The sequence below is a fragment of the Theobroma cacao genome, chromosome 2 (assembly GCF_053813885.1).
Source record: "Theobroma cacao isolate CCN51 chromosome 2, ASM5381388v1, whole genome shotgun sequence".
In the NCBI taxonomy this organism is placed as follows: domain Eukaryota; kingdom Viridiplantae; phylum Streptophyta; class Magnoliopsida; order Malvales; family Malvaceae; genus Theobroma; species Theobroma cacao.
In genome coordinates, this window is record NC_142640.1 from 18,922,558 (window position 1) to 18,945,263 (window position 22,706).

The window sequence follows — 22,706 nt, forward strand, 5'->3', positions numbered from 1 at the left end:
ATTTGGTGGACAGATAAAATCTGCTGCCAAATCTAATCATAAGATTATATACAAATGAGAACTATTATTTATATGTCTCTTTAACATGTGATAATTTTCTCTCATCATGATCATCCAAGATAATATGATATTCTCTTAATCAGAGGATTGATCCACTAATTGATTAATATATTGTTTTATACTTTTTTAATATGAATAATTAAGGTGACTAGATGAAATTTTTTGTGAAATTTTATCATTAAAATACATTTGAATATAAACTAGCACACCATGAATGAAATAGAAGCTTTAACATTAATAGTTCACACAAATTCAAATAATTGAATAACACAACTGTCTTCAATATTAGTCCAGCTAATATACATTAGACATAATTGAATAACGATGAATTGTCTTACCATAGTGAGCAACAAATTAAATTCTCTTACCATCCATCATTTATCATAAAATCTTGGCGAGTGGATTTGCTAACCTGTAAGCCATTATTCTCTTAATCTCCAAACTATCCTTGACACGATCATTTACCAACTCAGCTCTTCACTGATTTTTCCCATCTCTCTCACTATATAAAGTCCTCATTGGCTACCATTCAAGCAACTAATTCTCTTCTTCTCCCCTTATTAGAAATATATAATTCAAGAAAAAAAGAGACTCACCATTTACGAAGTAATAACCATGACAAGAAAGAAAGTGACGCTTGAATGGATAGCGAATGACAATGCCAGAAGACTTAGCCTCAAGAAAAGGAGGTTAGGATTATTGAAGAAAATGAGTGAGCTATCCACTCTGTGCGGTGTCAATGCTTGTGCCATCATCTATAGCCCAGACGAGATCGAGCCAACGGTGTGGCCGTCACATGACGTTGTACAACAACAACTTGCACAGTTCCAAAGCTTGTCCGAGTTAAAGCGACTCAAGAAAATGATGAACCAAGAAACCTATATCAAAGAGCAGGTTAAAAAGGCTAGAGAACAATTGATGAAGTGCGAAAAGAGGAACAAGGAAATGGAGATGGCCCAACTCATGTATCAAATCAATCAAGGCAAGGGGCTTGATGAACTTAACCTTAATGAACTGAATGGGTTGTCTTTGTTTGTGGAAGAGAAGATAAAGGAGATTAGCAAACGGATTGAGTTTTTCCAACAAGCTCCTTTTGCTCCTACAAGCGCCCTTCCTGATCCACATCTTCCTCTTCCTCCCCATTGCCTTACAGTAAAAGAAATGGCTCAAACTGGCAGTGGTGGAGACTGGGGCACTCCTACAGAGCCTTTGCTATGGAACCAATGTTTCATCAATATGATGAACAAAAATGAACCCAAACTTGCTAACAATATAGCATAAGGAGTGATATGGGCTTACCATATGACCCACTAGCCAAGAGTGCTACCGATGATTTGGGGCTACCAATACACTCATTGGCAAGCAACTTTAATGTTGCAGTTGACATGGGGCTACCTCCTACAGATTTTATACCCCATGGTTCAGGTGACCCAGGGCTTTGTCATGGGAGTCTAGTCGGAGGTAGGAATTTTGGCCCATTTAGGAGTGATACAGGGTTGGGACTGCACCCTTTAGGTGGACACTTAGGAAGCAACTCCATTGGGAGTGAGATAGGGCTGCCACATCTTTGGCATTCCGGTGGCAGCAGTAGTGGCGTTGGCAAGGATATCGAATAGCCATTTAATTAGAAAATCTTGCCAAACTATTTCTCTCCTGGAATTTAATTTGCTTCGTTGTTTAGTTGCATCGTGTATCCATAGGAAGTCATATTCATGAATTTATGAGTATGACCAAATTTAATTTCCTTTGTTGTCCAATTGTTATTTTGTTCTTTAGTTTCAAGTAAATTATGATGTAATAAACATAATGGTTTTATGATTCAAGAAACATAACCTTCTTGCTTTCTTTTTGTTTTATGAAGCGTATAAAGTATTAAGAAAATAATTGAAATAACTTAATGTATATATATATATATATATAATATTGAAAATTGAATTGAATTTTGGACATAGATGAACACTTCAGTAGTTGGTGCATGTATCCTTATTGAAAATGTTGAATTCAAATTCAATCATTCCTTATATAAAAAAAATGAAAATCTAAACATAGATATGGATCTATAGATATAAAGGATTAAATCAATCCCATTATGAGTTTTCTGTTGAAATCTAAAGCTATGAAAAAAATTGTTCTTTTAGAGCAATAATGCACAACTAATTGCTTATCTTAAATGTAAGCAGCAAAAAGGGTTATTTTTTATTTTGACAACTAACCATTTGACTGAATGATAAGTGCATTCATCTACTATTCAAATATTTAATTTGAATCTTTCCTTCGCAAAAGAAAATGCAATTTTGAAAGTTTAGTCTTAAAAAAAGGCTTCTGTTTTAATAAAAATATGACTCTTTTAATGCTGTTAATACATTGCATTTTAGTTTGGGAAAAGCCAAAATATTAATTAAAGGAAAGGCTAAGGATCGCTCATGCAAATTGTACATTCTAAGAACTAAGAATTTTTTTGCCAATCAACTAATTATTTAATTCATCATATCCTAGACAAAGATTATCACCCACAAGTATCACATAATCAGGTTGATGAAATTTTGAAACTTTCGCTCAAATTTTAAGCTCTTGAGTGGCCTTTGTTCAAGTGGTCTAGGTTACAAGAGTGTTAGAAAGATGGTTTGAATATATTTGAGAAAACTGGTCAATTGATTAATATACCTTCTTCTCTTGGAGTTAGGTGAACAGATGAGATCTTTTATCAAGTTTGGCTAGTAATTACAATGCATTTGAATATAAACTAGCATGCTTGTCTAACCTATGAACATGGTAATATTTCAGCACTCTAAAACATGTGCATCATAATGTTCATTTGGGATAATACACGTTTGTCTTGAAACAATGATTGATTAGGTAATATAATTTTTTGTTATGAATTGGGTGGACAGATAAAATCTGCTGTCAAATCTGACATTAGATTATAGCCAAATGAGAACTATCATGTACATGTCTCTTTCACACGTGATAATTTTCTGTCGTCACAATCATCCAAGATAATACGATATTCTCTTAATCAGAATATTGATCCACTAATTGATTAATATCTTGTTTTATACTTTTTAATATGAATAATTAAGGTGAATAGATGAAATTTTTTGTGAAATTTTTTCATTAAAATACATTTGAATATGAATTAGAAATAGAAGTTTTAAGGTTAATAGTTCACACAAATTCAAATAATTTAATAGCACAATTGTTTTCAATATTAGTCCAGATATTATACATTAGACATTATTGTATAACAATGAATTATCTTACCATAGTGAGCAACAAAGGAAAGTCTCTTACCATCCATCATTTGTCATAGAATCTTGACGAGTGGATTTGCTAACCTGTCAGACATTATTCTCTTAATCTCTCCGCTATCCCTGACACGATCATTTACCAACTCTTCTTTTCAATGATTTTTCCCATCTTTCTCATTATATAAAGTCCTTAATGGCTACCATCCAAGCAACCCATTCATTTCTTCTCCCTCTGTTAGAAATATATAGTTGAAGAAAAAGAAAGACTCGCCATTTACGGAGCAATAATCATGACAAGAAAGAAAGTGAACCTTGAATGGATAGCGAATGACAATGCTAGAAGACTGAGCCTCAAGAAAAGGAGGTTAGGATTATTGAAGAAAATGAGTGAGCTGTCCACTCTATGCAGTGTCAATGCTTGTGCCATCATCTATGGCCCAGAAAAAATCAAGCCAATGGTGTGGCCGTCACATGACGTGGTATAACAACAACCTGCACAGTTCCAAAGCTTGTCTGAGTTGGAGTGACTAAAGAAAATGTTGAACCAAGATACTTACCTCAAAGAGCAGGTTAAGAAGTTGAAAGAACAATTAATGAAGTACAAAAAGAGGAAATTGAGATGGCCCAACTCATGCATCAAATCAATCAAGGCAAGGGGCTTGATGAACTTAACCTTAGTGAACTGAATGGGTTGTCTTTGTCTATGGATGAAAAGATATAAAATATTAGCAAACGAATTGAGTTTTCGCAACAAGCTCCTTTTGCTTCTACAATCGCGCTTCCTGAACCACATATTCCTTTTCCTCCCTAAGGCCTTAAAGTAAATGAAATGGCTTAAACTAGTAATGGCAGAACCGGCAATGGTGGAGACTGGAGCACTCCTGTTGAGCCCTTGCTATGGAACCGATGTTTCATCGATATGATGAACAAAGATGAACACAAACTTGCTACTAATAGTAGTGTAAGAAGTGATATGGCCTTACCATATCACCCATTAGCTGGGAGTGCTACAGATGATCTGGGGCTACCAATACACTCATTAGCTAGCAACTTTAATGTTGCAGTTGACATGGGGCTGCCTCCTAAAGATTTTATACCCCATGGTGCAGGTGACGTGGGGCGTTGTCATGGAAGGCCAGTCGGAGGTAGCAATTTTGGTCCTTTTAGGAGTGATATAGGGCTAGGGCTGCACCATTCAGGTGGACACTTACGAAGCAACTCCAATGAGAGTGAGATAAGGCTGCCACATCTTTGGCATTTCGGAGGCAATAGTAGTGGCGTTGGTAGAGATATCAAATTGCCATTTTATTAGAAAATCTGGCCAAACTATTTCTCTCCTGGAATTTAATTTGCTTCGTTGTTTAGTTGCATCGTGTATCCACAGGAGGTCATATTCATGAATTTATGAGTATGACCAAATTTAGTTTCCTTTGTTGGCCAGTTGTTATTTTGCTGTTTAGTTTCAGTTAAATTATGATGTAATAAACATAATGGTTCTATGATTCAAGAAACATAATCTTCTTGCTTTCTTTTGTTTTATGAAGCATATAAAATATTAAGAAAATAATTGAACTAACTAAGAATATATATATATATATATATATATATATATATATAATATTGAAAATTGAATTGAATTTTGGACATAGATGAACACTCCAGTAGTTGGTGGATGTATCCTTATTCAAAATGTTGAATTCAAATTCTATTGTTCCTTATATAAAAGAAGAAAATCTAAACATAGATTTGGATCTATATATAAAGGGCTAAAATAAATCCCAAGATGAGTTTTTCGTTAAAATCTAAAGTTAAGAAAAAAATTGTTCTTTTAATGCATTAATGCACAACTAATTACTTATCTTAAATCTAAGTAGCAAAAAAGGTAATTTTTTATTTTGAAAGCTAACCATCTGACTGAATGATAAGTGCATGCATGTACGATTTAAAAATTTAATTTGAATATTTTCTTTTCAAAAGAAAATGCAGTTTTGAAAGTTTAGCCTTAAAAAAAGACTTCTTTTTTAATAAAATATGACTCTTTTAATATTGTTAATGCATTGCATTTTAGTTTGAGAGAAGCCAAAATGTTAATTAAAAGAAAGGCCTAGGATTGCTGATGTGAATTGTACATTCTAAGAACTAAGAATTTTTTTGCCAATCAACCAATTATTTAGTTCATCATTTCCTAGACAAAGATTATCACCCTCAAGTATTACATTATAAGGTTGATGAAATTATGAAACTTTCGCTCGAATTTTATGCTCTTGAGTGGCTTTATTTGAGTGGTCTAGGTTACAAGAGTGTTCGGAAGATGGTTTGAAAATATTCCTTAGGATGGGTTTATTCTAAACAGCAGCCACCAAGTTTTACAAACTCTTTTCACTCTTTTATTTTCTTCTTCTTTTTTTTTTTCACATGATCATGGAAATAAGTTATTGTCACGACCCGTTTCTAAGGGTCAATGGCTGGCGCAAGGACTTAGATGGGTATAGCCCACTAAACCCAATCAATCCTCTTACATTCATACATATACTGAACAATTGTCACGACCCGGTACTCCCTTCGAGCTCGTGACAACCGCCGCGATATCTCAATAGATATTCATTACTCGGAATGTCAACCGAAACCTCGCAAGGCTCTTGCATCAATTTTACATCTCCCCTATGAGCAACGGTTACTAAATATCATGTTTTAAGGGAATATAAACTATTTTTAAATCAAAAACAAACAAAAAGTAATTTCTACCACACAATGGTATTTTGATAATTTTTACTCGAAAATTTTGAAACCTAGTGAATATACAACATACAATTGAAAAATATACATTTCTTATTTAAAAATAATTTTAGTAATCTAAATCATCCATTTAAAATGAAATTATGACTAATCAAACTAAATAAAAATATTAAATAAAATATTCTATTTTCTTATAAAACAATATTTATAGAATCCTGCATAAACAATTTTTGCAGTGTAAGAGCAAAATAGATTCATATATATAATAACACACTAAACTAGGTATACAAAAATATTCTACAATGACATGTGAGCCCCAATATAACCGAAAATATACCAGATTGTAGACCTACGATTTCTAAGGATGCAAATCCAAAAGCAACCCTCGACAAAATTGGCTATCTACAAACTGTCCTTAACCTGAAATGCGTAAAAAGAAGGGGCGAGTTTTTATAAACCTAGTGAGTAAGTAAAGTTCATCTATAACATCTAAAGTCGAGTAAATGGAGACAGTTAAATCATCCCATCATAATATAATTCATAACATTCCAAAACTCATTTTAATTCATATAAAACAATTACATTTCATCAAAATAATCAACAAGGCTTATGATTCTCTTAAAAACTTGGCTTGTGCCAAAACTCATAATCGGGGACACCTTGGCCGTGCATCCAACCGAGTCTGCCAAGGATGTTAAAACGACATATACCCATAAAACATGTTTTTACTTTTAAAATATAGTCATTCCTTGGCGTTGGCTGAGTTTCATCCTCACGTGATGGTTCGGCGTGAAGTGAACTCTAAACTTACCTTAGGAGATACCCTCCGCACTTCTCGTACTAAGGTAAAATATAACGGGGTATACTGTGCCCCTCTATTAGGCTGGTCCACGGAAACCCGCCCATTACAGTAAGCTAATCAAATAACCCACCAAATCAATAAAGATTTAGACATCATGACATGGCTAATATAATATTACCCAGCCTGTCAAGGTAAAACAAAACAGTTTATATAATCCACAAACCACAAATCTAGCCATTCATGCCATCACATTGTCATAAGCCATCAATTCAAACCATATATATATATAGATAACACAAGTATATAGTCTCCACCTACTAAATTTCCAAAATCATCATTGAATTGCAAAACAATTTATAAATCTCATTCATTTAACCATCACTTAACTTATAAAACATAAAAATCTACGGTTTAAGTTCATTACTCTTTAAAATCATAGAAAAGAATATAAACTACTTTAGATAGTTAAGATGAACATTTGATTAATCACAATAACGGGAGTTTGGAGTACTCCTATTCTTGGTCCTCGGGTACGATATCTTTTCCCTTATCAGAGGGCTCACCACCTATACATAATACATGACACGTAATTCAATATATTTGTGCCAAACTGTTATAAAACTATTTCAGGCTCTATATGAATGCATGAAATCGAATGAGAATTGTTCAAATAATCACTTAAAGACGGTGTTCTACGTGGGTTCAATTATGATCGGACTGAATTTGTATTCGACCTAACTCGAACTATACACTGTTGAATTAACCAAAACATCCGATTCAACTTCAAATATATTCATTACACTTCCAATATTCCAAATACACCAAAGTACCTCAATGAGCTTGATTATGACTTAATTCATCATAACCGAAATTCATTTCGATTCTGAACTAACTTGTTAATCAGTGTTAACACAGTCCAATAAATCCATCTACATCATTAGGAATCAAATCCATCATCAACATGTCATCTATAAAATTCGGCCAAAGAGGGTTGTTGAAGGACATGTGATTTTCTTGCTTGTTTTTCATGCCAAACATCATCAAACAACTAAAAACACTAAGATATCATGAAATGTAGCAAAATCCACCATCAAAACCTCTCTCCCTATGTTCGGCTAGCAAGTATTCCCTCATGGAAACATGTGTTTCCTCCACAAAAAGTGAAAAAGAAAGCATGGGAAAGGTAGATCTTAAGCTAAAATTGAAAAATCTTACCTTTGATTGCTTTGTTCTTTGAAATTCAACAAATTTCTCTTAAATTTTCCTCTCTAGGGTTTGCTTCTATTCTTTTCTCTTTGTTCTTTGCTTTGGCCGGCCATGAAGAGTGAAATGGGAGAGTTTATAAAAGAAATTATAAAAATATTAAAGCCTGACATGTGTCACCATGTGATTGGTCCATGGTTAAAACTTAACAATTAAGCATTTTCTCACCACCACATGTAATCTCTTAATTATCCAAAGTATAAAATAATAATAGGTGAAATTCATAGGCTTGACAAGTGTTATGGTGGTGTAAAATTCTAAAAATTCCACTTACGTCCTCGTGGACATCTAAAATGACTGTTTTGCCTTTATGTTCGAAAAAATGTCGAAATTAAAATTTTTCATTTCTGAAATTCAAATAATGTTCCAATTAGTCAAACTTGGTCAAAAATTTCGTCCAACATTCCAATTTTTCCCTCAGGTGGCAAAATGACCATTTTGCCCATACGTTATGAAAATTCCTAATTTAACTCCAAATTAATCCTTGAACTTCGAATCACCATATTCAGACATTCTAAGGTTCAATAATCTCAAACACATCCTAAAATCTCTATTCAAACTAGTTCGAGATTTTAATCGACTTAATTGTACCACTAGGTACGATACTGACTTTTAACGATTCTCTGAGGCATCCCAATATGTAGATATGCTATCAAGTACATGAATGACATGACAAGTATATAATAGAGTAGGACTTGACAGTATTACCCCCCTTAAAATAAAATTTTGACCTCAAAATTTCACTTACTGGACTTGGAGAAAAGATGCGGATATTGATTTCTCATGTGGTGCTCAACTTCCCACGTCATCTCCTCCATTCGAGCATTCTTCCATAACACCTTAACCATTGGAATGTTCTTATTCCTCAACACTCAATCCTTTTGATCTAGAATACATACAAGTTGCACCTTGAACTTTAAATCTTCTTGCAACTTAATCGGAGGTGTCACGAGGATATGGGAGGGATCAGGTACATACTTCTTCAGCATCGAGACGTGGAAGACATTGTGAATCCGATCCAACTCTGGGGGTAATTCTAGTCTATATGCCATTGGCCCAATCCTTTCAATGACGAGAAAGGGTCCAATGTATCTTGGATTGAGCTTTCCCCACTTTGCAAACCAAATCACACCTTTCATTATCCAACAAGATACCACTATTTATGACAATAATATAATCAAATAAGACTTAATACCTCAAAGTATTCAAATCATTACCTTTTCAAAGAGAGACCTTAAGAAAAACTCTACATCAACTTCAAATTCCAAATCTTTTCTCTGTCTACCACAGTAACTTTTCTACCTGTCTTGAGCTATCTTTAATCACTCTCAGATAACCTTGATCTTGTCATTAGTCAGATCAATCAGTTTTACATTAAATAGTTTCCTCTCACCCACTTCATCCCAGCAAAGTAGAGTTTGACACTTTCTCCCATACAGAGCCTCGTATGGTGCCATCCCAATACTAGACTGAAAACTATTGTTATATGGGAACTCCACCAACGACAAGTGTCTATCCCAACTCCTCGTAAAGTCAATGACACAAGCCCGTAGCATATCCTTCAAAGTCTAAATGGTCTTTTTAGATTGACCATCTGTTTGTGGATGAAAGACAGTGCTAAACCTCAAATTAATTTTGAGAGCTTCTTGAAATTTTTGCCAAAATCAAGAAATGAACCAGGGGTCACGATAGAAACTAGGACTCAATGAAATCTCACTATCTCATCTATATAAAGCTTAGCTAGCTTTTCAATGGAATATGTGTTATGGATAGCCAAGAAATAGGCAGACTTAGTCAATTTATCCACAATCACCCAAATAGTATCCTTCCCACTCTGCGTCTACGGTAAACCAAATGCAAAGTCCATAGTCACGTGCTCCTACTTCCATTCAGGGATAGGTAGAGGCTGAAGAGTACTCAATGGTTTTTGATGTTCTGCCTTAATTTGCTGGCATGTGAGACATTTCGCTACAAACTCTACTATGTCTCATTTCATACCCGACCACTAGTAACTTTCTTTGATAGTTTTGCACATTTTGGTGCTTCCGAGATGTAAAGCATAGGCGGAAGAATGAGCTTCCTCCAAAATAGCCGTCTCAACTGATTGTCCTTAGGGACACAAACTCGGTAGCCAAGCATTAAGAAACCATCATCACCAAGTTTGAACTCATTAGTTTCTCCATTTCGTAACTTTTGAACTTCCCGCTTCAACTCATCATCAGACTTCCGTAATTCCTTGATTTGATTCAACAATGAGGGTCTCACAACAAAGCTAGCAAGTAGGATTCCATCCTCGCCATTACTTAATTGGATCCCTAGAGATTTCATCTCAAGTAGTATTGAAAAATAAGAATTCCGAAGTGATGCTAATGAAGATGAGGATTTACGACTCAAGGAATCTACTACAACGTTTACCTTCCCTAGATGATAATCAATCACTAAGTCGTAATCCTTAATCAACTCTAACCATTGTCTCTATCTTAGGTTGAGTTCTTTCTGGGTGAGCAAGTATTTCAAACTTTTATGGTCAGTAAAAATCTGACAACGCTCACCGTATAAGTAATGCCTCCAGATTTTCAATGCAAAGACTACTGTTGCCAACTCCAAATCGTGGGTAAGGTAATTCGTCTCATGCTTTTTCAGCTGCCGTGAAGCATAAGCTACTACTTTCTCATCTTGCATTAACACGCACCCTAATCCCAATTTAGAGGCATCACTGTACACCACAAATTATTTCCCACTAACAGGAAATGTCAAAACGGGAGTTGAGGTCAACTGGTTCTTCAGCTCCTGATATCGACTCTCACAGACATCATCCCACTCAAATTTGACTCCTTTACGAGTCAAACTAGTTAGAGGAACAACTATCAATGAGAACTTTTGAACGAACGTGCTATAGTAACCGGCTAAACCAAGGAAACTTCGAATCTCTGTCACCGTTTTCAGTTGCTCCCACTATAAGATTGCCTCAACCTTCTTGGGATTGACATAAATTCCAGCTTCAGACACAACATGTCCCAAGAAAACCACTTCCTTCAACCATAACTCACATTTAGAAAACTTGGCATAAAGTTGTCTCTCGCACAAGGTTTGCGGCACAATGCACAAATGAGTAGCATGTTCATCATCATCCTTCGAATACACTAGAATGTCATCTATTAATACTATCATGAACTTATCCAAGTACAGGTGGAACACCCTATTCATGAGGTCCATAAAAGCTGTCGGGGAATTTATCAAACCAAAAGGCATAACCAGAAACTCATAATGTCCATAACGAGTCCTGAAAGCAGTCTTGGGTACATCCTGCTCATTGATCTTCAACTGATGATACCCTAACCTCAGATCAATCTTAGAAAACACCGTAGCACCCTGTAGTTGATCAAAAAGATCATCAATTCGTGGTAAAGGTTATTTATTCTTGATGGTCACTTGGTTTAGCTGACGGTAGTCGATACATAATCGAAGAGTGCCATCATTTTTCTTTACAAACAGGACTGACGCACCCCAGGGAGAAGTACTAAGGCGAATAAAACCCTTACCTACTAATTCTTGCAGTTGGACTTTTAACTCCTTTAACTCCACCGGAGCCATCCGGTACGGAGGAATGGAAATAGGTGCGGTACCCGAAAGTAAATCAATAGAGAACTTCAGCTCTCGATCAAGAAGTAGTCCTAGTAACTCATCCGAAAACACATAAGAGAACTCATTTACTATTGGGACATCCTCTAACTTAGGTTCCCCCTTTGAGGTATCAATCACATATGCTAGATAAGTTGGATACCCTTTCTGCACTAGTTTCAAAGCTTTGATAGCCAAGATTACACAAGATGGTAATACTCGACGTTCTCCTGCAAATACAACCTCTACTCCCTTAGAATTTTGAAGTACAACTTTCTTCCTGAAACAATCCACTTTTGCCCGATGTGTAGTCAACTAGTCCATACTCAATATCAAATCAAAATCTTGGATTTCTAGGGGACTTAAGTCAGCTTTGAATTCTTCCTTACCAACTCTTATCTCACAGTCTCTATAACAGGTGTTTCTAATCAACTGTTCTCCTAGAAAGGTATGAACTACAATTTCCTCTTCTAAAGGTGACAGGTTTCTATCAAAAAAAGATGCAAATGTCGTGCTCACATAAGATCTATCTGAACTAGAATCAATTAAGACATAAGCATCTTTATCAAATACAAACATAGTACTTGTCACTACACAAGGTAGGACTCGTGCCTCTTCCTCTGTCGTAGCAAAAACTCTCGTCGGAGTATGAGTTTGTGGTCTAGAGGGTGGATGCGTCGGGGTATTACTCCCCACATCGGACCGCATCGCTACACCCTATCTCGATTGTGACCTAGAAGAATCTCTTCTCTGAATATCTGTGCGAGCTTGGGGAGATAAAGCAACTGCAGTAGCTCGTCCTAACTGTGAGCAAGCACTCCTCATGTGGCCTTACTGACCACACTGAAAACACCGTACGGGCTCCCTACACTACTCTGTATGAAATCTCTCATAATTTCGACATCTATCAAAACTCCCAGAACTCTTCCCAGGAGCACTTGTCTCTGATCTACTGAATCTAGGAGACTTTTGTTGTGATTGTTGAGATGGGGGTCGAGTAGTTGCTACTGAAGTAGTGGTAGCGCTCCCTAAAGCAGATAAATCCTTCCCCTTTTTCGGTGGCTGATTGGATGATGCATTCGGAATCCTCCTCTTAGCAAACTCAGCCCGAATCCTCCTATTCTCAATCGCGAGCTTCTCAGCCCATAGAGCCATTTGCACAACCTCTTTAGACGACTCCTTAAACATTACTGTCATACGGTCTCTGATTTCATTTCGGAGCCCTTCCTTAAAGTAATTAGCATGATCCTGTTCAGTCTTCACCAGATCGAGCACATAAGACATTAACACGTTAAAATGAGCCTCATACTCCTCTATTGTCAAACTCCCTTGTTTCAGACTCAAGAATTCCCTCTTTTATTTCCTTTTCATGAAAATGAGTATAATACTAGCTATCGAACTCTCGTAGAAAATTCAACCAGGTCAGAGGAGTAGTAGAACAAGATTTCACTGAGTTCCTCCAAGTACGGGCCCTATTCTCAAGCAATCTAGTGGCCACCATCAATTTCATATCATCTTCGAGTTTCATATCAGTAAGTATCTTCGATACCTAAATGATCTAGTCCTTAGTTGTGGTTGCCTCCAGATCACCCGTAAAAGAAATGCAATCGAATTGCCTAGCCTCCTTAAGTTTCTTAGGAATGGAAACATCAGGTACTTGTGGTGGAATAGGAGGTGGGGGTGGTGATGGCACTAAAGGTCCGGTTGGAAGAACGACAGGAGGAGCTTGACCAGCCTGAGCCTGGCCAATAATAGTAGTGAGAAAAGCTGCCAATGCCTGAATTGCCTCAGGAGGCATGGCAGGAATACCAATAATACTTGTAGGTGGTGGAGGAGGTGGAGGATGTGGATGAGTCTTAGTCTGTTTAGCAGCAGGTGCTGCCCGAAAAGTAGACGCAGTTGATTCCCCATCTACAGGATCTAGCTGACAATGTTGAGAACGGCCTCTTCCCTTCCCGACTGATCTAAAGAGAGGTGAGCGTCCACGTCGAGGAGACATAATGATCTATAAGAAGAGACAGAATGAATTTAGACAACTTTAGGTTCTATATGCAATTGTATGCATTCAACTCAATCTAATCTAACTTGGGGCCACATTGACACTGTAGTTTTTGAAATACCTTTAAAACCAAAAGCTCTTATACCAATTGAATTGTCACAACCTGGTACTCCTGTCACGACCCAAATTCCGGGTCATGACCGGCGCATGGGTCAAATGGACGTAATCCACTAAACCCAAGCAAGCCTATTATTTATTTTACTTATGATTCTATTTATTATCACTAAGTCCTATTTCATGACTTTGAGTCAAAATAGTGATATACATTGCCAACTCGTACTGGCATTACTCTTTTAAAATTTACATTTAAGTTCATCTATACATAACAAAATAATACTCGACCTCCAGCGGAGTGACTCGGATGGATATACAGCTACCGAATGCCGAGACACCTACCAGAAGATGTACACAGATCTACAAGGACACCTCGTCCTAATTATCGGCTACCTCGTGATCTGAAAACATGAATTTGAAAATGGTGAGTATAAACCCAGTGAGTGAACAAGGAAGGGAACAAGCAACAATTAGGAAAAATTTAAAATCATGATGCACTTGTTTCAAACAATGCAATTTAGTTCATTCCTATTTAAAACCCCTCCAAACCCCAGAGTTTTTCGCTACAGCGAGCATGAATTTTGATGCAGTGAAAACAAAGCAACAAGAGAAACATTTTTCCTCACTCAACAAAAGCCATCCTGCTAAACTAATTAAAATCAACCTAACATTCATGAAAATTCTCAAAGTATAATGTGTCAAATTTTACGTACATTACAACCATAAATCATTGTCCATCAATTTGCTATATCACATACATTTACATATGTAGATATATATATATACGTATATACCCATCATCATCATCTCACCAACCCATCATCATCATCATCACCAGCTCATGCACACTCCCTACTCGCACATGGCTAGGTCATCACCGGATTATGCGCACTCCCTACTCGCACATAATCGGGTCATCATCGGGTTATGCGAACTCCCTACTCGCACATAACCGGGTCATCCTCGGCTTATGCACACTCCCTACTCGCACATAGCCGAGTCAACATAATTACACAACATTATATTCAAGCATATATGTATATCAACATAATGCAGCCACATAGAAATCCATAATAACCACATTTCATAACATAAACCTTTTCTCAAAAGCTTGTTCCCAAGGCATTCATTTTCATGAAAAATTGCATAAAATGATTCAAACACTTTGTTCAAAACAGTCATATTCCCAAAACAATTTTGATAGGCAGTCCACTCACAGATGTAGAAAATCCGGATTTCGGGTGAACTCTGACTAATAGTCCTCAGGTGCAATTCCTTTGCCTTTTCCGGATGTCTCACCACCTTGACAAATAACAAAGTCGAGGAATTTACTATATTGTCCCTAAATTGATATAAATTAATTTAAACTGCTAATGCTTGATATGTAAATGCAAAAATATGTCCGATTACCGCTTAATCACGGTATCGATTAAATTCAACCGATCAACCGATTAATCGGCGATGGTGTCCAAATAACCTCCAAATTAATTCATTTCTCCTCTAATACCTTAATTTACCACATACATTTAAATAAAGCCAAATTCAGCATTGGAACCCTCACAATTCCTTATAGAGAAATTTGGTCATTTGGTGCACTAGCATCAAATTTTTTTCTACATAACCGTTTCACCTTAATTCATCATTTTCCATGCCATTTTCTTGGAAATAAAAACAATCCCCCATTGATATTCAGCCCTCATGGTTCGGCCAACAAGGAACCCTAGAGAAATTGAATATTTCTTTTGTGTTTTTGTTCATAACCATGCTTAACTATCCCTAAACACTAACATAGTCTAAAATCAAATTATTCCAACAACAATTCCTCTTCCATACCCATTTTTCAGAATTGAATTCATCATGATAACTCAATATTCAACCATGGAAATCAAGAACAAAAGCATGGGTAAGCTAGGTATCAAGGAGAATTAAAGAAATTTTAACTTACCTAGCTTGTTTCCTTGATTTCTTCACTTTTTCTTTGAATTTCCACCTAGGTTTTCTTGTTTTTCCTTTTGTTCTTCCTTTTTTTCTGGTTGCTGGATGTCTAGGCCGAATATGGTGAGGGAATTGGGGATTTAATGGCTGATTTCTATAGAAAATAATAAAATAATCAAGCATGCCATGTGTCACATGCTTATTGGCCAAATTTTTAACTTTTTGACTTTTTCTTCTTAATTTTCCACCACAAATATTCTGGTATTTATCCAATCCTACCACAATTAAAATCCCTTAGTCTTGACAAGTGCTGGGCCGAAAATTTTACTGATTTGCCCCCGAGACAAAAAAATTACGATTTTGCCCTTATACTCCGAAATGTACCGGAATCTCATTATTTCTACTTTTCAATCTAAAATAACACTAATATTGATCAATATTAACCAAATGGGGCAAAAATTGTTTAAAAAAATTTTCGTTTAGTCCACTAGTGGCAAAATTACCATTTTGCCCTTCTGCTCCATAAATACCGGGAATCACAATTTTTCACTACTAAACATCATTTTATACTCCAATAATCATAATTATATTTCATATAATTATTCTTGGTCAAATGTGATCAAATCTTGGCTAAAACTCTCCATTTAATCATCAAATGGTAAAATGACCGTTTTGTCCCTAATTGGTCAATTTTTTTGATGGACTCCAAACTGGACCTTGAACTCCAAATCACTATTCTAAGCCATTCTGTTGGTTTTAAAATTTTCAAATTCCTCTTAGAATTTCTATTTGAACTAGTTTAAGGCTCAATTTAACTTAGTTGTACCACTCGATACAATACCGTCTTTTAATCGAGCTTGACAAGGTCTCACAACTCCCTTCGAGCCCGTAACAACCGTCGCGATGTCTCGATAGACATTCATTACCCGAAATATCAATCGAAACCTCGCAAGGCTCTTGCATCAATTTTACGTCTCCCTTGTGAGCAACAGTTACTAAATATCATCTTTTAAGGGAATATAAACTATTTTGAAATAAAAAACAAACAAAAAGTAAAATCTGCCACACAGGGGTATTTTGGTCATTTTTACCCGAAAATTTTGAAACTTGGTGAATATACAGCATATGATCGAAAAATATACATTTCTTATCTAAAACTAATTTTAGTAATCTAAATCATCCATTTAAAATGAAATTATGAATAATCAAACTAAATAAAAATATTAAATAAAATATTCTATTTTCTTATAAAACAATATTTATAGAATCCTGCATAAACAATTTTTGTAGTGTAAGAGCAAAATAAATTCATATATATAATAGCACACTAAACCAGGTATACAAAAATATTCTACAATGACATGTGGGTCTCAATATAACCGACAATATAGAAAAATGTAGACCTTCGATTTCTCAGGATGAAAATCCAAAAGCAACCCTCGACAAAATCGGTTGTCTACAGACTGTCTTGAGCCTGAAATGGGTAAAAAGAAAGGGTAAGTTTTTATAAACCCAGTGAGTAAGCAAAGTTCATCTATAACATCTAAAGCCGAGTAAATGGAGACAGTTAAATTATCCCATCATAATATAATTCATAACATTCCAAAACTCATTTCAATTCATATAAAATAATTACATTTCATCAAAATAATTAACAAGGCTTATGATTCTCTTAAAAACTTGGCTTGTGCCAAAACTCATACTTGGGGACACCTTGGCCCGAGCATCCAACCGAGTCTGCCAAGGATGTTAAAACGACATATACCCATAAAACATGTTTTTACTTTTAAAATATAGTCATTCCTTGGCGTTGGCTGAGTTTCATCCTCACGTGGTGGTTCGGCGTGAATTGAACTCTAAACTTACCTTAGGAGATACCCTCCGCGCCTCTCGTACTAAGGTAAAATATAACGGGGTTTACCGTACCCCTTTGTTAGGCTAATCCACGGAAACCCGCCCACTGCAGTAAGCTAATCAAATAACCCACCAAATGAATAAAGATTTTGATAGCATGACATGGCTAATATAATATTACCCAGCTTGTCAAGGTAAAACAAAACAGTTTATATAATCCACAAACCACAAATCCAGCCATTCATGCCATAACATTGTCATAAGCCATCAATTCAAACCATATATATATATAGATAACACAAGTATATAGTCTCCACTTACTAAATTTCCAAAATCATCATTGAATTACAAAACAATTTATAAATCTCATTCATTTAACCATCACTTAACTTATAAAACATAAAAATCTACGATTTAAGTTCATTATTCTTTAAAATCATAGAAACGAATATAAACTACTTTAGATAGTTAAGATGAACATTTGATTACTCACAATAATGGGAGTTTGGAGTACTCTTATTCTTGGTCCTCGGGTACGATATCTTTACCGTTATCAGAGGGCTCACCATCTATACATAACATACGACACGTAAGTCAATATATTTGTGCCAAATTGTTATAAAACTATTTCAGGCTCTATATGAATGCATGAAATTTAATGAGAATTGTTTGAATAATCACGTAAAGACGGTGTTCTACGTGGGTTCAATTATGATCGGACTGAATTTGTATTCGACCTAACTCGAACTATACACTGTTGAATTAACCAAAACATCCGGTTCAACTTCAAATATATTTATTACACTTTCAATATTCCAAATACACCAAAGTACCTCAATGAGCTTCATTATGACTTAATTCATCATAACTAAAATTCATTCCGATTCCGAACTAACATGTTAATTAGTGTTAACACAGTCCAATAAATCCATCTACATCATTAGGAATCAAATCCATCATCAACATGTCATCTATAAAATTCGGCCAAAGAGGGTTGTTGAAGGGCATGTGATTTTCTTGCTTGTTTTTCATGCCAAACATCATCAAACAAATAAAAACACTAAGATATCATGAAATCTAGCAAAATCCACCATCAAAAGCTCTCTCCCTACGTTCGGCCAACAAGTATTCTCTAATGGAAACTTGTGTTTCCTCTGCAGAAAATGAAAAAGAAAGCATGGGAAAGGTAGATCTAAAGCTAAAATTGAAAAATCTTACCTTTGATTGCTTTGTTCTTTGAAATTAAACAAATTTCTCTTGAATTTTCCTCTCTAGGGTTTGTTTCTATTATTTTCTCTTTGTTCTTTGCTTTGGCCGGCCATGAAGAGTGAAATGGGAGAGTTTATAAAGGAAATTACAAAAATATTAAAGCTTGACATGTGTCACCATGTGATCGGTCCATGGTTAAAACTTAACAATTAAGCATGTTCTCACCACCACATGTAATCTCTTAATTATCCAAAGTATAAAATAATAATACATAAAATTCATGGGCTTGACAAGTGTTATGGTGGTGTAAAATTCCAAAAATTCCAATTACGTCCTCGTGGACACGTAAAATGACTATTTTGCCCTTATATTTGGAAAAATGTCGAAATTAAAATTTATCATTTCTCAAATTCAAATCATATTCCAATTAGTCAAACTTGGTCAAAAATTTTGTCTAACATTCCAATTTTACCCTCGGGTGGCAAAATGACCATTTTGGCCCTACGTTATGAAAATTTCTAATTTGACTCCAAATTAATCCTCGAACTCTGAATCACCATATTAAGATAGTCTAAGGTTCAATAACTCTCAAATACATCCTAAAATCTCTATGCAAACTAGTTCGAGGTTTTAATCGACTTAATTGTACCACTAGTTGCGATACCGACTTTTAACGATTCTCCGAGGCATCCCAATATGTAGATATGCTATCTAGTACATGGATGACATAACAAGTATATAATAGAGTAGGGCTTGACAACAATCATGAAAAATGTTAAGCATTCATTTCATATATCATGTAAATTATCTATTTCACTATCACATCATTATGAAATGTTGCCTCATAACTTGTGGGAATGCTCACATTCATATATACTAGCATTTCAAAACATAGTTTAGAAATCATTTCTTTAACATGTATTTGCACCTTGGTGCTCAATTAGGCCCATGGCCATGAAAAACATAAGTCATTAAATTATGCGCAGAGCCTTTAAAGGCTACAACTCCATAACATGTTCAACATTCATAACATAAACATAAACAAAAGATCGACTCGTTGGTGGAACATAAGATGACCTTTAGCAATTCGCCACTAGATCACCTACCAAAAAAGGAATTGATCACATCTCTGTGACACGGGTGGGTAATCTACTATCATTGATTTGCAAGAAAAAAAATGAGAAACTAATGTGTGAGTCACAAAGGCTATGTGAGTGAATAGGGGAAGGGGACAAGCCTTTAAATAATAATGCTTGTATGGTCTTTTAGCCTTATAACTTTTAATACGCTATTCTTACACAACATGGTACGTTAAGACACGAGCATCTTGTTTGTCTTGCTCATTATTTTTTTTCATGCTATTTCATTTTAATTTGATCTTATTCATGGTTTATTTGATTCTTAACAGATTGTTTTCTTTTGTCATTCCTTTAAAAGGTCAACAAAGAATAAAAAAGCTATAAATATGAAACAACACAACTCTTAAATTAATAGTTGCACAAAGAAGTCAACTCTATTAGTAGCTTGACATATCGATGTGGTTGAGCTAAGCTTAAAAGAAAGGGTTAATTTTTGAGCTTTGAACTTTACCTTTTTCAATCTTTCGCTGTATGAGCAGCTGCTTCTAGATTAATATATTTATTTTCAATTAATCTATGTTAGTCGTAATTCAAAATTATAATTATTGAGTAATGAATAATCAATCAAAATAATTCATTTTTGTTTATCATTAGATTATGATTTGATGTTTTTAATTATATATGTTGGATGCTCTTATTATGTAGCATGATAATTTTTTTCCATCTGTATATTTTGAGTTATTTTTATATTTATATATAATATTTTTCAAATTAAAAATAATTCATTGGATGTCCTGCATAATTAACGAGCATCGATACTTTTATGGTTTCATGAGAGAACTTTTGTTGAAAATGGAGTAACAGTTTTCAGATGAGTGATGGTGGAAAGTATTTCTCGCAAGATAATCCAAATATATTAAAATGTTATACACAAAAAATATTTCCTTTCAACAAGTTATTTTTCAATTAGCAAATGGAGTCTTGAAATAGCAATTGTCTCTTTTTTGAATTAGAATAACTTTTCACCACTGTAAAATATGGCATAAAATAATATTCATCATGGATAATGTATAGGCACTTATTTTAGAAGACTAATCGATTGATTAATACACCTTTTCCTCTTGGAGTTAGGTGAATAGATGAGATCTTTTCTCAAGTTTGACTATTAATTGTAATATATTTGAATCAAAACTAGCATGCTTATTTAACCTATGTACATGGTAATATTTCACCACTATAAAATATGTGCTTATTTAACCTATGTACATGGTAAATGAAATGCCCCATACTTTGATATGGTGATAAATAAAGTTGGTCGGATGCGAATTGAGGCATAACAAAGAACTTTGGGAACCAAAGAGACAAGATAAAATTTTTAGAATAAAATAATATTTTATTAATGAAATAATATTAAAATATTAATATTTAACCGTATGTCAAAATCAGTCATGAAGAAGGATCATAATGGTTGATCCAAGTAAGGGAAAAGATGTCAAGCTTGACTTTATAAAAATACTTGTCATGACATACATGTGATGGATAGCATGTTTGCATGCTAGGAGAGTCTCGAAAAATTTACAAAAAGTCGGTATTGTACCTAGAGGTACAACAAAGTTGATTTAAGCCTCGAACTAGATCAAATAAAGAATTTAAGATGAAATTAAGAATATTAATGTCCCAGAATGGTTTAATCTGGTGATTTGGAGTTCGAGGATCAATTTGGAGTCAAACCGAAATTTTCACTATCTAGGGGCAAAATGGTAATTTTGCCACTTGAGGATAAAATTGGATTATTGGAAGAAGTTTTTGATCAAGATTGATCACATTTGACTCATTGGAGTATAATTTGAGGTTGATAAGTGAAAAAAATTATAATCCTGGTATTTTTAGAGCATAGGGGTAAAATGGTAATTTTGCCACCCTAGGGGCAAAACAATAATTTTCCAGCACCAAGACATTTTTCTAGCACATGGTCTTCCCTTATCCTCATTTTGACCATTGACTAATTGTGTGGCGGAGATAAAAAGGATTAAAATTTTTAAAGTTTTAAAAACGGGCCAATGACATGATGCCACGTGTTATGCCTTTATAATTTATTATTTTTCCTATTTAAAAGGCTAAAAAACCAGCCCATCTTCCACCCCATGGTCGGCCAAACCTGCAAGAAGAGAGAAAAAAACAAAAACCAAACCCTAGAGAGAGAAAATCAAAGAAAAAGTGTGAATTTCCAAGGAAATTAAGTGAAAAAGGTAAGATTTTTTCTATTAAGCTTGAGTTTTCTTATTCCCAAGCATTTCTCCTTATTTTCCATGATTAAATTGCATGTTTTCATGGCTGGTCATATGGGTCTAGAGAGAGAAAATTATTGGATTGATTTGATTTTGATATATGTTGGTGTTTAGTGTTAGTTTAGCATGTTAATAAACAAAATATGTAGAAAAACATTCATTTTTCCCATTACCTAGCCTTAGCTGAATTTTCAAGTCAATGGTGAGGAAGAATGTGATGTTATTTTAGGTTATTTGACTATGAAATCATGGTTTTTGATATGGAAATTAATGAATTATGGAAAGAAAATCAAGTAGGAAAAATTGTGACAATGATGCACCATTTTGGCCGAATTTTTCCAAGAAGGAATATGAATGTGGCTTTGCTGATTTTTGGGTTATTTGGCTAGACATTGGTGATTTAAAGCATTAGAAAAAGAAATGGGATCAATTGGAGCTAAATTGGATGCATATTTCAATTTATCGAGCAAAAGACCAAAATAGGTCAATACGGTGTTT

At 34.8% G+C, this 22,706-nt stretch overlaps 1 pseudogene; it reads left to right on the forward strand.

Moving 5' to 3' along the window:
• The first annotated feature begins 478 nt into the window (after positions 1–478).
• Positions 479–1,676, forward strand: LOC18609070 (uncharacterized; annotated as a pseudogene).
• The last annotated feature ends 21,030 nt before the right edge of the window (positions 1,677–22,706 follow it).